The 14,309-nt window shown below is 44.0% G+C and overlaps 1 protein-coding gene across 4 annotated transcripts in view; it reads right to left on the reverse strand.

Annotated features, from left to right (window-relative positions):
• Positions 1–12,915, reverse strand: part of L3MBTL3 (L3MBTL histone methyl-lysine binding protein 3) — a 112,769-nt gene extending 99,854 nt beyond the window's left edge. For 2 of the 4 annotated variants that reach the window (XM_046006689.1, XM_046006692.1), the window contains exons 1-2: positions 12,829–12,915; positions 9,228–9,308 (exon numbers count right to left, since the gene is read on the reverse strand). The gene's annotated coding sequence lies outside the window, so the exon portion shown is untranslated. Of the gene's footprint in view, positions 1–9,227; positions 9,309–10,834; positions 11,124–11,770; positions 12,177–12,828 lie in introns of those variants that run through there. The other 2 variants (XM_046006691.1, XM_046006690.1) reach the window with 2 other exon arrangements.
• Positions 12,916–14,309: the final 1,394 nt, after the last annotated feature.

The following is a 14,309-nucleotide window of genomic DNA, read 5'->3' on the forward strand; positions in this document are numbered from 1 at the left end:
TCAAAGGACAATACTTCCAAGTGACAGAGAAGGCTTTGCCATAACGGGAGGGAGCTGGGCCTGAAGGCCAGGCTCTCTCTGCTACCATGCTGGTCTGACCACACACTGCAGGCCAGGCAGAGGCTTTGCAACAAAACTAGATGAAAGGCCAGGGCAAGATCTCCCAGTCTATTCCTCAAAACACAACCTTTAGGAGACCATTTATTCAGGGCCTGTGATGCGGTTGTTTTGTTGAGAGAGATGTGAATACCCCAGGGGTCTTCAGGACACGTACAGCGCATGTCAGCAGCACTGTGGCATCTGGGAAGTTCTAGCCAAGACAAAACTTCCCACGGTCCCCTCACCTTGTGACTCTATTATCACAGGGCATCAAATTCCATGGAGTCCTCTACCCCCTGCGCCCGGCCTTTGGGAAAATGCTGAGCTATGGAAAATAAATTCAGGAAATAACATGAAAGTAGGGAGCATTTTACAGGAATAAAATGGACTCCCCTTCAGGTTAGATTCAGCTACAAATGCTACCTTCGGATCTAGTTCCCAACCTGCATCCAAGGGGTAAGACTGTTAGTGTCTTAGACCGGAGAACGCCCTCCGGATGTGTAGTCCTTGAAGTCCAGGCTGGAGAAAGTGATCCTGAGAAAGATATGGCCTCTGACTCCTCAGGCCTGTCTACCATTTTCTGACTTACTCTCTGATGGCCTGCACCCTTGTGACCTCAGCTCTCTGAGGTACACAGCCTATAAGGGCAAACATACACACTCACAAATACGCAGCTACGAAAGGGTGACTGGCCAAAGGCAAAAAGTCTAATATACATGAAAGGGATACAGACAGACCAGTGCGGAGGGGTCTCCTCCATGAGTTGCCATTTATTTTAAAGGATCTCACCAACAGCAGCCTGTTTGACCCTCACGACTACTCTTACGACTGATTCCATTTTACAGGCAAGAAAATGGAGGTCATGCAGCCAAGAAACAAACTTTTGCCTCCCAAGACAGTGGCCCTCAGACTATCCCACATGGCCTGGCACGCTGCATTTTAGCTAACACAGAAGCCAGTCTAGTGTGAGGGTGACAAGCACCGGCTCCGGGGCCACAGCACCTGGGTTTGAGTCCTGGTCTATTTTCCAAACTACTGCATAATCCTGGGCAGGGTACGTAACCTCTCCTGAGCCTTAGGCTCCTTAGTCAATAAAATGGAAGGGGAATGTCTACTTCACAGAGTTGTAAAAATCTGTGTTTTTTTTTTTTTAAGATTTTATTTATTTATCAGATAGAGATCACAAGTAGGCAGAGAGGTAGGCAGAGAGAGAGAGAGGAGGAAGCAGGCTCCCTGCTGAGCAGAGAGCCCGACGTGGGGCTCGATCCCAGGACTCTGGGATCATGACCTGAGCTGAAGGCAGAGGCTTTAACCCACTGAGCCACTCAGGCGCCCCTAAAAATCTGTGTTTTGATCATGCTTGCTAAGAGTGTTTGGCACATGGTAGACGTGCAGTACAGGGACCTGTAGCTATTTTGAAGAAAACAAAACAAACTGCGCTCCAGTGTCCAGTTCCCTCCAGGCACCAGTTTACCCAGTATCTGAAGCATACCAGAGCACAGAAATGATAACAGCAAAGGCCGAGACCTCTGCACCACAAAGGCCTAAGTGATATCTCAGGAGTCCAGAGGCGAAGGTAAGGAAAAATGGGAGGTTAAGATCAATGGTAAGACTCTGGATTTCATGGGCATGGAAAATTTCAAAATGAATTAGTTTTAGTTTTGCCACATTCTTATAAAGAAAAGAATGTTATAACAACCAAAAAAGTCAGAAGGACATAATCTCTAAATGATGACCCAAGAGTAGACCACTGGCAACCTTATGGGTATTTTGCTGAGGAGGTACAAAAGCTTCCTCACGTACCAACGGCAGTTCCAGGTCCTGCAAAAGGCCAGTAGGAGAAAGAAAGACCAGAACTAGGGATCGTCCCAAAGGAGACTAGAATGAGTCCCTCTCTTTACAAGAACTGGAGCTTGTGTATGCGTTATGTGCCAGCAGAGAGACTAGGAAAAACGAATCTATAACCCCATCACAATACTTCTGACAGTGTATCATGATCATCTACTTTGACCAGGCTTTGGAGGAAAGGGACCTTGATTTATTCATTTCCTTATTCCTTATGAATACCCATTGTAGGTATCAATAAAATTTATTAAGTGAATGAATAAAAAGAGAAGGGGAAAATGCAACAGACTAGTTGTGGGTGGGAATTAGGGAGTGGGGAAATCAGAAAAAAAGATCAAACTAAGACTGATGGTGGGTATTAAGCAGGGCATGTATTGCATGGTGCATAAACAATGACTTTTGGAACACTGAAAAAAAAATTATATTAAAAAAAAGATCAAATTCATTTGTCCATCTATCTCATATTCTTCAGTGAAATTCTAACTCACAGCTAGGCTGCTAAGTATTTACTTGCCTTGTTGGCAGAAGCATAACATTACTGCTCCAAGAAAACCTCCTTATTTAAGTGTCAGTGGAGGACACATCAAAAGAAGTTAAACTCAAACCTCTTAAGCAGGCTTATTCAATAAGGATAAGAGACAAATCTAAACTCACACTTGAAGCATCTCTCAACAAACACATATTGCTACAAAGAAAAACTTTCCTTTCAAATCAAGCATGAAAGATACCAGCTTTGATATTCTACTCGCCCGCCTGATAACTCTGAATCGCACACATACTAGAATTGAGATCCTGTTGTGGAAAGATGTAAAACTTTGCCCCCAGGGCCCAAGTTCATAGATTTTAGGCAGGCAAAACTCTAGATCATTTCAGTGTAAGAAATGAAATCTCAGGACCATCAAGAACAATCCTTGAGAATCTGGATCTTCTGTCCACATCTATCCTTATTTGGTAGATGACTGAGTGGCAACTAATCCCCACTTTCTCTAAATATGAAACTGAGGGACACTTGGGTGGCTCAGTGGGTTAAGCCTCTGCCTTCGGCTCAGGTCATGAACCCCGGGGTCCTGGGATCGAGCCCTGCATCAGGCTCCCTGCTCAGTGGGGAGTCTGCTTCTCCCTCTGCCTCTCCTTCTGCCCCTCTACCCCGACTTGTGTGCATGCACACACTTTCTCTCTCTCTCACTCTCAAGTAAATAAATAAGATCTTTAAAAAAATACATGAAATCGATTATGGGATGGTTCCTTCCTAATTGATATTTTCTTAAAACCTTGGTCGTATCTCTTGGTCGTATGCTAATGACAATGATCCTATTAATGCAGCTATGGTTTATCTGATTTGCTACCTTTTCTGCCGTGGAGATTATACACAGAGGGGTAGTCACCGAAAGCAACCTTTACAAAATCTCAACTTCCTGCCTTCCCGCTTGTTACTGTAAGAAGGATGAATTATTTGAGATTCTGTGGCCTAACCTACTTACTTCCTCTAAAGGAGGAACAGAAAATGAAATATGCCTTTCAAGAAAAAAAAAATGTACATAGAAAACGAAATCACAAACTGACATTAACAGGCTTATGGCATATTTAATATACTCTCATCAAATGCTTTTATTGGAAGTTCACTTTTAGTGTAGAGTGCAACATATCTCAATTTGAGGCAAAAATATCCTGACAAGTGCTATCATATCATCAACATCACTGCACTAATAGCGTCATAATAGAAATTTTACACCCATTAAGGGGACTTAAAGGGCATAAAAAGAACAAGAACCTGTCTGACACAGATATGTCCATGCTTATGCAAAATATGCAGGAACTCAAAAAAGAAAAACTAAAAGTAGTATCTTGTTCTTTTCTCTTATTTCATTTCATAATTTTTAAATGCTAAAAGTGGGATCTTTTTTCTTACTCGCTTCATATTTTTATAGAACACAGAGCTAAAATTAAGAGATTTACACTTGATTTCTCTTTTGTATCTAATAAAGTAGATGTGACCAGATTTTATTTCTCTCACATGAGTCAAGTCTATAGGTTTATCTTGATAACCATTTGTAGCTAAACTCCTTATCAACAGATTGAACAGCTAGGCCTCAAATCCACCAAATAAGAACACAAAGCAACAGGGTGAATTATTTCGACCGCTTAACAACCTGACCACACTGATCTCTTAGGAATTTCAATTCATGGTTCAGGGTTCAGTCAGTAGAACAGATGAAGGGAAAATAATCAAATGATTTTTGGGGCCTGAACAATCGTACTCAAAACGTTCAACTACTGAAAGAGTTTAACGTTACAAAATTACACGTAACATAAAGCTACCGTCCAATCTTAAAACAGCCTGCCTGTAGCACGTGCTCAAAAAGTTTATAGAGATAGAGCTCCCTTAAAGGAGAAACTGTGTATTACCCATGATCAATGAGTGCAGGGGTATCCGTCTACATCAGACTGAAGCTCTGTCTGATGGACCATAACTCATATACCAGAGATACTATCTGACTCCCACTGCAGTACAGAACCAATCAATAAATAGAGACTCTTCCCTTCATCTGGCAAGCATGAGCATACTCTTCTGGTTAAAGAGTATAACAGTTACCATAGCACTGTTGTTGAATGTATTATTAGTCATATTTCCTGTTTTCGTTTTTTTTTTTTTTTAATTTTGATTCCAGCATTCTACACTCAGCCCTGCCCCCCCACTTCTCCCCACGAGTATCTCTATACCTCCATTTATTTTTCTTCTTCCCTTTAATAATCCTGCTTCTGAGAAAACTCCATCATCTTTTGTGTTCACTTTAACACATTTAGGTCCCATCTTTTCAACTGACTGACTGATCTACATTTTTTGGGAACTAACCCTACTGCCTCATCTAGTCTCTTCCTACAAAGAACAAGTGAAACCTTTTTCACATATATGCCCAGTAATTCTCATACCTAATCTGAGTTATGTTTTCTTAACAGTTTGTGATCATTTTAAGGCCATGAGCCAGACCAAAGTGTTTCTTTCAGTATATTTCAGTAATTGGTCTTTTCCCAATTCTTGGTTTAAAAAAGAAAAAAAAAAAAAAGGGAAAGTGAAGAGATAAGAGTTTTCTTCCCATTATTTTTTCTGATACCTGTTTGCTATTGCTTATCTTAGTAAACCAATCTATAAAAGTGAGCACATTAATCTGTAAATGTGTTTTCTTAAAAATATTCTAAGAATTACTTTTTCAAAAATTAGAAACTAAAGATCTAACAAAACCACCATAAGCCAGTATCAATTTCCCTGGTCCCAGCCCTTTCAAACTGTATGATATCAACTTAGACAAGTTACTAAGTATCTCTGAGCACCAGTTTGCTCTAAAAGTAAAATAATAATACCAACTGCTCAAGATTAGGGAACGTGTTAGAGATAATAGTGCTGACTGACACCAGCACCTGGGAAGACAGAAGGCACTTAGCATTTGTTGGATATATAAATAAATGAATGAATGAATCAAAGAATATAAAGTGCCTAGCTCAGTGCCTGACATTCAGAAGGCGCTCAATATACAATCATACTTAAAAGAGCAACATTTGGCAGTGTTTTACAGAGGGCGCCCCACCTCCCAGGTCCTTACCTTAGCCATAGGTTCAAGGCCACATCCAGTGGTACCACCAGAGTACTCGCTGTGCTCATCTCTACCTTTCTGGAGCATGAGCACTGAACGGTGGCTTTGTTTTCTTAGTCACCACTGTACTGTACGTGGTGCGGGTTATTTCCTCATATAGAATTACGAACACATGGAGGCCAAGGTCTGCTGCTTTCTTTGTAATGCCCTAACCCATTCATTCATCTGACTCTGTTTTAAGTTAGAATTATGTGAAGCATTCCTCAACTGAGACTTCCAAAACCTAGGTGCTCAATACATATTTGTTGATTGACATAAAACCTGGATTACAGGAATAATAATAATAAGGGAAGCACTTAACTATTATGTATAATACACATATAATTCTTCCATCACTTTCCAAGTAACCAATTCTAGGTCCACTTCTAAGGAAGCTCTCACCCAAGATCACCCAGCTTCACCCAAGTTCCTCTCAAAAGTCCTTGTTCTTTCCCCCAAACCACCCTGTCTCCTCAATGGGGAAATTTCTTGTATGTCTTTCTCAATTTGATTTCATAAATCAAACTCGGTTACATTGTAAGGGTACATTTTTCCTGGTGTTTTGTTTCATCTACTTGCAGTATGGCTGCTGTTACAATCAGTACAAATTAGTTCATAATATGCCACTATTTACTCATGTCCTCACGTATCAGTAAAATAATTTAACTTACTAAAGAGACGACCTGAGAATATTCCCGTTGGATAATGAGATCCTTTACAAAATCTATCTTCTATGGATGCCCTGAATTTCAAGATGTCATACTCAAATATACACACATACAAATGTATAATGTTCTCTTTAAACACAGTGTCCCCCAAATTCTTGTGAGGAATGAATCCCTCAGTGGGAGCAAGTAGAGCAATCTCCACCAGAAAGTTATCTTTGTGAACACACTAGTCAAAGAAGAAAAGAACTGCCCAAACCCATTACCCTCCCTGGATATACAATTCAGAAATTTCATGATCCTGGATAAAGAGCTTCATATTAATTTCTGAAGACGAAGCATTAAGAAAGGGATAGAATATTGCATATACAATTATATGGCACTGTCCTCCTCAGTGAAGCCAGGAATCTGTGTCCTGACTCATTGGCTCCCAAGAGTGTGGGGTCCCTTGACCAAGTGAAGTTGCTATATTCTTCTTAACAGCTCAGAGTTGTGTCCACCCCTGGGGTTAGGGTCCAGGGAACTCAGGGGCGAAGACCTAGTCTTTTGGTGTTCAGCACTATAAAAGCTCAATAAAAACTAGTTAACTAGTAGGAACATTGTAAGAGGGATCATTCAAGATACTCATCCTCCAAACCCCGAAGGTACCCTCGTCCCATATTACATAAAGTAACTTCTCTTATAAATTTCCCATCTTAACTGTATCTGCTACAAAAAGCCTTGATAGAAATATGTATTCTTAGAAATAAACTACTAAACAAACCAGGAGAAACTATTCAAGAACCAACCAACTAATTCAATAGGACACATATTTCTTCTTCCCCTACTATTGGGTTTTTGAATTCTTGGAACAGTGATTGGATAATCTACAAAAGAAGAGAGATGAACTAAAACTTGTCAGGATTTGTCAAATTCAGTATTAGCAAATTGAGAATGATGACAGTCAGTCCTTCTGATTTTTTTTTCTATTTAGATAATAGTCAGTTGGTTATAATTAGAATAAAGTAGCAAAGGGGTCTAAAAAACATTAAGTGGGAGTGTAGGGGAAGTTCTGCATGGACTTTTCCCTAAATCCACAATCATTTGCAGGACCCATTTTCTGACCCCTAGAGTATAAATCTTACTACCCCAGTTACCTATTTTCTCATGCTCATTTCCCAGCAGACTCACACAACTAAAATATTAATTACAGCACATGAATTCCCCTCACACCAACCCTTCTACTTTCACTACCCTCCAATTTCCACAATTAGGCATCATTTTAAATTTGACTTATTTCATTTACTCCTACCTTTTAAATGACCAGATTGGGATAAATAAATTTCAGTTTATATTTAGCATCATGTTAAAACATGGTCCCTTCCTGCAATGAGCCAATGCTATTAAAGATAAACTATTTTTTTCCTAAAGAAAAGAAATATCCCCTGGAAGTATTGTGACAAGGCCACATAATATATATACCAGAAACCAATGTCATAATTTTAGCCAGGATTTAAATCACTCTGTTCTGCCCTTTACAACCTATTTCCTGCCCTTCACAAAACCTGACTAAGGTAAAATGGTAATATGACTACCAAACATTTGAATAAGTCTTTATAGTTCTCAAAACCTTATTTAATTTTATCCTTTCAACAAAGGAAGTGAGGTAAGCACTGTTGTCCCCATTGTCCAGATGGAGAAATCTAGGCTGAAAGAGGTAAAGTGACTGATAAAATGTGATACATTTAGAGACCAAACTGTCTTCTGATTCCCACTCCAGCACTCTATCCACAGCCACACTGATTCCCCAGATGAAAAAAATAGTCACTGTCTTCCACCTGGCATGTCCAAACACGAAACTCAACACCCTAGGAAACATCTTCTACTCTGCTTACACTCTACTTCCGTCTGCATGATCTTCTAGGAGTTGTTCTCACCCCACCGTCTCTGTTGCATCACCCACATGTACCTCGTCTACTCATTTCACTAATTACACCACTGAAAACCATCCACAAGCAGAAAATGACAACGAACTCCTGTTAACAATCATTTTTACATCAGTAATTATTCAGTGTTGACATCTAGGTCATACCTATCCTCATTCTAAGATACCCCAATGAGGATTATTAGTCTTACTCATAAAAGGCAGGTCTAATTGATTTTGTTTTATTTGTTTTTGCTGAACAAGAATTAGTAATTCCTTTAACACTTAAGACAGACCAAATAAAAAGAAGCAAAAAAGGAGAGGAAAAAAATTAAAGGGGGAGGGGGATCGTAGGTATAACTAGAAAGCACTAGAGTAGCACAAATATACTTGGATGGTTTACCTACAGCAGGTTGCCCTCTTTGCCTGAGAACAACATTTGTCCTGAAAATAGGCCCTGAATTACTGGAGATAAACCAGCAAGAACCCTCCAAAATTACCAAAGGGATCTTATTAGACAACAGCTATATTTTCTGTGGAGATAGTTCCAAAGTTGACAAGTCTATGCTAATACACAGGAAAGTCACTTCAGCCCTTTGACATGATATCTGGCACAAGTGGGGCCACACTGGATTTAAGCCACAAAAGTTAAATCACTTAAATGCCCCAAAGCTCTTGTTGTAAATTTCACCTACAAAATTTTAACAAGTTCCAGAATCTTCCATATCACTGGGTTACAACAGTTACATTAACTTACAAGTGCTTTGTTCTAGTTTTCCCATTTTTTCAATTCCAAAGAATAAAACTATTTCTTTTCAGCAGAAAACAGGTACAAATGAAATGCAAATTAGGAATCTAGTAAAGGAGGCAGTACATAAATTATCCAGGACAATCTCAGAACTTCTCCTAATGTTTCACTTGAGCCTCAATCACACTTCATGTCAAGACTTTCACGCATTCAAAGCAGCCACCACAAAATGATGCTTTTCTGCCAACCCTGCCCCACATTCTCCTTCCGGATTCCCAAGCACAGCTTTTAACGTTTGCAAATATACCACACAATTTGTTTCGACAAGCAAATCTTACCTAGTGGTGGTGAAGAAATAACTCTCCAGTGGTCTTTAGGATTGCCGTCCACTCCCCAAGACTTCTCCTAAAGGTCCAGCACTAATTGAAAGAGTGGAAAATAAAATCAATGCATTGTCATAAAAAAGAAGCTTTCAAGTCCATAATTAATATGTTTAAATTTTGAATCACTGACTTATTGCATAATTTCACACAATACCACTCATTATATTAAAAATAAACTAGTTTTGGATGAGGTGAAATGGGTTTTACCATTCTTATTCCTTTATCCTAAATTCCTAAATTAAAGATTCCCCCTTTGTATGAACAGCACATGAAAGTTACAGGGATCATTTGATTCAACTTTAATTTTTCTCAGTGCTTTTATTTTTAAAATTAAAGCTACTTCTCAGAACACACACTGGCAAATGAATAGATATTATGTAAGCAGTTTTTTTCCCTATGTATGTAAATGTTTAAATCACAACTTAAACACAATGTATTCTGAAATAATGTTTTAACCAGTGAAACAAAATTACACTCTTAGAACTAAAAAGGACCACTTACTTTATGACTATATATAACTGCACAGTTAAGAAACTAAGTACCAGTCTTTAATTATATTTACTAGAGAATAAAATGATCAGCTTATATAAAAGACAAATTTCAACCATAGGTCTCCTTCATTTTTTTCGAGGTTTTAAACACTTTGTGTTTTTATTAACATTCGAAATGAAACGACCTGCTGTGACTCCTGATTGATTAAAAACAAAGACAATGATAAATAAAGACAAACTGTTTCTAACCCATTTCTGGACCTATCTCAGATCCCCGGATAAAAGCAAAGCGTTTTTCCCATATAAACGAAGAGGGATCGATGCTACAGGCTCTGGATCGTCAGAACTTATCTGCTCTCCAATTTCCTAAACCTTCTATTTGTGATCAACATCCATTCACACAACATCTGTCTGCTCGCTCAGGTCCTCTAATTACTTCCACGTCTGAACAGACTACGTAGCTACAAGCAAAGGCCAAACTTTGCTCTCGGCCTTCCGAACTTAAAGATGCGTTTAACCACTAGAGGTCTCCCCTTGGCCAGTTTTGCATGTTCACTATTTTGCTGCACTTGAAACTTTCCGGAGAAATGCTCTACTCGAGTCAGTGTTTTTCTAAAAACTTGCGCAAAAATCCACGCGACCGAACTAGCCAGTACAGCGACTCTCGGGCTCCATAAACCAATAAAGATATCACAAACAACGCTCTAGGAAAAGCAAAATTAAAATTCGACGCACTCGCCTAGCCCCCGCCCGCCCCCCCGCCCAAAATCTTATTTCTCATCTCAGTTTCCCTTAACTTAAACTTAGAACAATTAAAAAATCTGTTTTTGTTTCTGTAGACTTTGAATGATTTCTAATGCATTTTTCTGGCGGTGGACCCGAGGTGGGAAAGGAGCGGGCCAAGGGATGCAGGCGGGGGGAAGGGCCGTGCTCACAGCGCCCGAGGAAGTTGCATAAGGAAAGAGACTCCGTTTTTTGGGTCCCCTCAAAAAATCGGCGGGGAGGGGGAGGAAAAGGAAGCGGGGTGGGGGGGGGGGAGGCGGGGAGGAGGGAAACTGAAGCGACGTTTACCTTCGTCTCCCCGTGGAAGGGTGGGGTAAGGGCTACGGTCTTCGCGACCCCGGAGGGCGGCTCGTTACCCCCACCTCTCTCCGTGCGCAGACGGACAAACAGATACCCTCACCCCTCCGCGGAGAAGGCGGGGAAGAAACCGCCTGCTTTTAAACTTTCTCTCACGGTCGCACTGTGGGCCATGCTTTGACCAGAAAGGGGTGGTGGAGGGGGGAGGAGATAACCAAAAGGCCTTTTTCTTTGGAGGTAATTAAAGTTTTACCACCAGCACAAAAGTTGCGTCCTCCCCCCGCCCGTGCCACCGTACCCCCCCATCGCCTCCAGGGCTCACAAGTTTTCCTCCCTGTCCCCCCCCCACCCGCTCGCGGGGCGCGCGGCGGATGCCTCGGCTCCTGCGCTTCCCGATCCCCACCCCCGCCGGCCTCTACTTCCCCCCCGCCCGGCCGCCGCGGCGCGAGGACGGCCCGCCGGGCCCAGGACGCGAGAGTGCAAAACCCATTATTCCGGAATGGCACACGCACGCGGCGCGAAGCGGACGGCGGCCCGACCCGGACCCCGCTCTGCCTCCCCAATATAAGGGCGGCGTAAACAAGTTGCAGGAAAAGCAGCCCCGTGCCTCCCCCCGCCCGCCCGCCGCCCCGGCGCGGCCGCCGCCGCCGCCCGCCGCTACCGCCGCCGCCGCCTCCCGACACACGCCCGCGCCCGCACCCTGACCGGCGCGGCTCGGCACCGAGCGGGGTGAACGCCGCGACGGCGCGGGCTCCCGGCCCGGCCCGTGGCCCGCGCCCTCCCCCGCGCGGACGGCCGCGGCGGGCCCGCGCCGCCTTGCTTCCCGAAGCACTTTCCTGCCTCGGGCAGAAATAAACCGGAGGGTTTATTTTTGTGCAACTTTCCCAAAATGGCGGAAATTGGAGCTGATCTATATGAAATTCTCACACAGTCGGTTGGGAAGGGGGAGGTGGCGAGGAAGCAAACGCAAACTCTCGGCCGCCGAGCCCCGCCGCGGGTCCGCGAGTGTGTGCGTGCGTGTGAGTGTGCGTGTGCGCGGTGGGAGTCGGGGAGGCCTTTCCGCCGCGCACACACACAGCACACGCCGGGGAGACGCGCCTGCACATTCAACCAGTCCATTCTCCGCAGCCCGAGCGGGGAGAAAGTGGCCCGGCCTCTTTTCCCACTGCCTCGGTCTCCCGTACTTGTACTTCTCGCGCTCGCTCGCTCACTCGCTCGCTCTCCGGTGCGCGCCCGGCACAAAGGCCACACGGGCGGAGGGGGCCGCAGGGGCGGCGCGCGGGGCTCGCGCCTCCCGCCGCACGGATCCGCCGCCCCGGCCGCCCCCGCGCCCCCCGCCGGCGCCCCCCGCCTCGGCGGCCGCGCTCGCCGCCCGGGCTGCAGCTCCGCGGCACCCACTCGGGCACGCACCCCGGCGGAGCCCGGCGCCGCCGCGCTCCCCCACCCCGCGCCCGGTGTCATGAAAGCGACCAAAGTGACAAGCTCGGGGGGCGCGGGGGAGGGGGCCCACACGCATCCCGCCGCCTGCGCGCCGGCGAGAGCCCGACGCGGCCGCCTCGCCCCGGCTCCCTTCAGCACGGCCCCCCACACCCTTCCCCGTGTGCGCGCAAAGAAAAAAATACAAGTCTCTCCTCCCCCCATTTTTTCCTTTCTCTTTTCTCTCTCTTTTGTTCCTCTTTCACACTCGCACTCACTACTTCAGAGTGAGATGCCCAGAGACTCCCCCTCCAGCCGTTTCCGAGTCACTTGCCCACTTTTTTCCCTGGGATTAAGTTTTCTCCTCTTTCCCAGAGGCGCAGAGAAGTGGGGGAGAAACCCCTTCTGTCCTTTCCCCTCCCCTGATCTGTTTCACAAGACGAGGGTGCGCTTCCTTCTCTCCATAGGTCTCTTAACTTTCATCCTCACCCAGAAAAATAAATGAATGGCTTTTGCACGGACCAATCTTCTGATTAATTAGAGATTAGATCCGATCAACCGCTTCTTACCCCCAAATTTTCTCTTTTTTTTTTTCTCCGTCTCACGAGTAGTCCTGACAAATGGTCCAGGGCTGCGGGCGCAGTGCGCATGTGCGCGTAGAGTCAGGGCTGGGGAGAGGGGAAACTGCGCTGGTGCTGGTGCCGCCGCCGCCGCCGCCGCCGCCGCCGCTGCCGGGGAGGCTCGCTCTAGCTTCCCTGTTACTGCTGCTGCGCCTTCGCCGCTGGAAAGCAGCAATAAAGCCGCTTGGCAAATGCAGCTGCCCGCAGATACTGTTTCAGGTGCATCTTTTCAATATCCTTGTCACCGGCTCAGAGCTGGTTCAAAAACAGTCAAAACAAATATGAAAGACTGCTCAGGTTATAGATTTCTTTGTCTATTTTTCACTTTACTTTTTTTTTTAAAGGCAATTCGCAGAGCAGCTAATCCAGCATGTACTGTAAATGTATTCATTCAGCCATTAAAGAGTGGGCCTTGGTCTTATGCAAACATTACCGAAAGGCTCAATGCATGCCACAGGTCATGAAAAATAAGAAATAAAGTTGTAAGCTTCCAAGCGGTAAAACCTCCCCCTGTTTGAGGACGGGAAGAAGGCACGGGTAAAGTGTGCGTGTAAAACTTGCGTGTTCTTTCGGTTCCTCAAGTGTTGGTCTTTATGGGCAGCTTCTACATGTTAGGCCTCTGTTGTGAAATATGTTTGGATTCGCTCATCAACTTAGAAATCGGTGTTTCTGGACCCGGGCAAAAGGCAGATCCAGGGCTACCCTCTTCGTGCAACCAGTCAAGAGTTCTGAGCCTTCCTGAAGAGCAAAACCTGTCTTTGTTAAGGCGTCAAAACTAGATCAAGAGAGAGTATTGTATTTCAGGATTGACAGCCTTCCACTTAGTGACTGCAGGCCTCCTTTTGGGCAGCTCACCGTTCTCCTTTCTACCAGATGCAGGTATTACAAAATAATTTGTGTAATTGAAGTTGTGATAAGCATTGTAATGTTAATAACAGTTGGCGATTCGAGGGGGAAAAAATCTGAGTAGCACGTGTGATTTCCAGAATGGCAAGAAGCAAGTCTTAACATTTTGCAAGGGTGGGAAAGGAAGGGACAAAGGCTCTGGCCCTCGGAGTGGACTATTTATTTTGCATCTCGTAAAGGGTAAAGGAGGCCTTTTTCCAGAATTGCTGCCTGAGGCCTAGAGTTTAAATATATCACAGATGGAAATACTGTATTAAAAATCCTTCTTCAAAATGTAAGTAATATTATTTCTTGATTGATTTTTTTTTTTTTTTTGACTTAAGGAATGTTCCTTGAACCAGTTTCAGAAAATAAACTGTTAATTTCTTCCTTTAGGACCATGAAATTACCCTAGAGAAGCTGACCACCCCACAATTTCTTCTGTTGGTATAGTGACCAAATTCTCCCAACCAAAAATCAGGACATATGGCTTGCCATATACTCAAGAACAAAGGAACAAACCCATGAAGCTGAAATGAGCTTAT

This window comes from Meles meles, chromosome 5 (assembly GCF_922984935.1).
Source record: "Meles meles chromosome 5, mMelMel3.1 paternal haplotype, whole genome shotgun sequence".
In the NCBI taxonomy this organism is placed as follows: Eukaryota; Metazoa; Chordata; class Mammalia; order Carnivora; family Mustelidae; genus Meles; species Meles meles.